This window comes from Pteropus alecto, unplaced genomic scaffold (assembly GCF_000325575.1).
Source record: "Pteropus alecto unplaced genomic scaffold, ASM32557v1 scaffold79, whole genome shotgun sequence".
Classification (NCBI taxonomy): Eukaryota; Metazoa; Chordata; class Mammalia; order Chiroptera; family Pteropodidae; genus Pteropus; species Pteropus alecto.
The window spans coordinates 5641979-5645646 of record NW_006494612.1 but is presented as its reverse complement, the minus strand read 5'-3'; the positions used below and the strand labels follow the sequence as shown (position 1 = coordinate 5645646).

The 3668-nt window shown below is 37.4% G+C and overlaps 1 pseudogene; it reads left to right on the top strand.

The window, feature by feature from the left end:
- Positions 1-659: 659 nt before the first annotated feature.
- LOC112474289 lies at positions 660-2938 on the top strand (annotated as a pseudogene).
- The last annotated feature ends 730 nt before the right edge of the window (positions 2939-3668 follow it).

Here is a 3668-nt window from a genome sequence, read left to right as displayed (position 1 = left end):
ATAGTAAGTCCTCATTTACTGTCATTGCTAGTTCTGTGACTGTAAGCAAGAGACGTACAACAAAACCAATTTTATCATAGGTTAATTAATATAAACAATAGTTAAGTTCCTACAGCATCTCATCAATGTCATAATAAAAAAATGTTGAATGAAATGATGTAATTTGGGTAACTGCTATAGGAAGTATTAAAGAAGGAAATCAAATAAAATATTTTCTCTCATACACATACACATGTATTCTTAAGGTGGAATTTTTATGGTCGAATTCTTAAAGTAGAAACAATTAGTGCGTATATTATATAATATATATAAAATATTAGTGTATGTATATATGAGTGTGTATATTGTGATATATGAAATATTAAAATGTATATATTAGAGAGGATGTTTTATTTGATCTCATTCTTTAACGCTTTCATATATTTTATGCTTTGTGAACTACATAATATAACGGTACTCTAGTGCATGTCTAGGATTTATACATAATTGTACATATATCAGGAGTACAAGTGCAAAAATATTTTATTGTTGGGGTTTCTGATAAAAAATAGTTTGGTATCTACTGCTGAAGATGACGTTTAGGGTGTGAAGAGCAAGTGGAGTTCCCATAAGCCTCAGGATTGTAAACCACACAGAACCCCAGAAGAAGCTGGAAGCTGATGGGCAGTACATTCTGTCAAATACCAGGGTCTAGTGAAACAGATGTGAGGCTGACAGTGAGAGGCCGAGACCTGGAACGGGATGCATCCCTGGTTGGGAAGGCCTGGGGAAAGCCAAAGCCAGGAAGCAAAAACGAGAATCTTACTGATACAGCAAAGTGTTCCCAGTCCCTGATAGGACAGCCAGATGCAGGCCGGGATCACATAGTGAGATGGGCAGCAGGATTAGGGATGTCAGAATAGAGCAGGTTCTGAGCAAGGGCTTGTATCCAGGGCGGAAGAGATAGCAGGAACAAGGCAGAGCTTTATGCTCAGTGTGCTGCCTACTTGGCAACTTCAAACCCAGACGGGGATTCAGGGGTCATAACTGGTATAGACAAGGTGGGTGAGTAGAGGCAGTGCTGCCTAATGGTTAGAAGCACAGGCTTTAGAGTCAGACCAATCTGGGCCTAAAACCCAACTTTGCTGCTTCCCAAGTGCATGTACTTAAGTGAATTCCTCGGCCTCACTAAACTTCACTTTTCTTGTATGTAAAAGGAATAATGATACCTCATAAGGTAGTGATGAGGATTAAGTGAATCTACTATGTATGTGTTTGGCACTGTGCAATATGATAACCGCTATTATCGTTTTAGATTTGTTATTTATTCTAGTGAGTCCTGAGAATCAGGCCGTTGCCTGGAAATCATAACTGAGACAAAGACCAGGAGTGGGGCCGCTACCCGGGTAACTGAACGCCAAGCCCTTCAATTCCTTCAGCCTCTGGTCTGTGGAGAAGGGAGGATTGTGGATGTGAGAACCAGCCCAGGTGTAACAGCAGCTCTCCAAAACCTGAATAAGTATGACTTTTGAAGACATTGTCCATTAATGGCAATTAATACAGGGCCTACCTCCCATCTCAGGGTCTTTATACCAGCCACGCCATCTGTCCAGTCTGCCCTCCCTGGTGTCCACCTGGTTGGTTCCTTTTTGTCATTTATACATGGTTACTGTCACCTTACCAGAAAAGACCTCTTTGGCTACTCAATCTAAAGCCGCCACCATTTACAGAGCACTCCACCTGACTATAACAGAATACTCATTCTTTTCAAGTGCATGTGGATTGTTCACCCAGGTAGGCCATAAATCATGTCTCAATAAATTAAAAGGATTGAATTCATAGAGTATATTCCTTGACCACAACAAAATTAAATTAAAAATCATGAATGAAAATAAATCTGAAAAATATCCAAGTATTTGGAATTAAATGACACTTTTCTAAACAACCCATGAGTCAAAGAACAAATCATAAGGGAAATTAGAAAATATTTTCAACTGAATTATAATGAAATACAACATATCAAGGTGTGTGGGGTACAGCTAAATTCTTATTGCTTAGAATGCAACTTTTAGCTTTAAATGCCTATATTAAGAGAGAAGAAAGGGAATCATTTCACAGTGTATATGTATATCAAAACATCACATTGTATACCTTATATATACACAATTTTATTTAACCACCATACCTCAATAAAGCTGAAAGAAGAAAAAAAGGCCTAAAATGAACAATCTAAGCTTTCATCTTAAGAACCTTGGAAAACACAAGTAAAATTGAAAGAGAGGACGGGCTGGTGGAGGCTGAACAGGTAGGTGCCAGTGGCAGCAGCAGCCTCCTGGAGCCCACGGTTGCCCCCACCACAAGCTGGTTTTCCACACGCAGCTGGCACAGGACAGTTGCAAAGCATAGTGGAGAGTTTCTCCAGCATTCTTGAGCTCTACACCAAGATCGTGGGTTTGTTTGAGATTTCATCCTCCAAAATCTTATATATTGCTCTTTAAACACACCTAAAGGTGACATGGAAAGACTCTTAGGAGCACAAATAGGTCTTTAAGATTTCATATTTGCTCATGTGAAAAAAATTTAAAAAAAAAAGAATGTGTATAAATCTGAGGATTAACTTGGTCTCACCATTACAGATCATGGTGTTGGCTAAGCTCTTATAAAGAAAGAGTCAAGGTCAAAAGCTGAAAGTTCATCAACAGGAAAAATTGGTACCAGAAGAGAGACACTTCTTTGCCTGAGATCAAAACACCCTGACACTGTGGGAGAAGTGCCTGCTGAAACCAAAGCCAAGGCAATTGAAAAGGCTGATAATCTTGAATTGTACATGGGAATTCAAGATGTTGATTTAGATACCACAATACATGAAGCTGGAAAGGACAAAGGTAACCCACATGAATTTGCTGTGGCACTCGACAAAATTCTTGGACACTCTGCATTCTCAGATGACTGTCTTTGAGGTTTAGGGAGCCGTTGTAATGCCGAACGAGGATGACTGAGATGTGAATGACCCATCACTGGAAAAATGAACCATTGTTCCTTTAAGAAAAACTATAAAATCTGCTTTAAACACTGTAATGGACTCTAGTTTGGTTTTATATGTATGGAATACATTCTTTGAAATACAATTTTGATTTCTGGTACTTTTTAATGCAGTTGCATATGTAGTATGCTTAAGAAAAATTACTTAAAATAACAATTTTAATATTCAAATGATTTTTAAAGTAAGTTTTAGGGAGTATTTCCAAATAGATGATTTTCTAGATAGATGATTATTAATGGGGACTAATACCCACCTTTTGCTTTCCACATATAAATAATTGATTGGAATAGCTTTGTAGATCTGTTGCAAAATTTTAATGCAGTGAAAATTAAGAATGAAGCATAATTTGCTTCATAGCATCTTCTTTTTGTTAACTAGCTTGAACAGGATACGTTCAGGAAATGAAATGTGAATAATGCCTACTATAGATCTAGAAGCATTGTTTTATTTTTTGAATCCACTGTGTAAGGGGAGGAAGATTCCTATATTCTGTTGATGTCTGTGGTCTACTTTCTCTCTTTGTAAAACAAGAATTAATTGACTTTTACATTTTGCTTCTTTGTAATTGCTTCTTTGCTTCTTGAAAACTGTTGTTGAAATCTACAAAAAAAAGTTGAAACAGAGAAAATGGAAATAATAAAGAGAA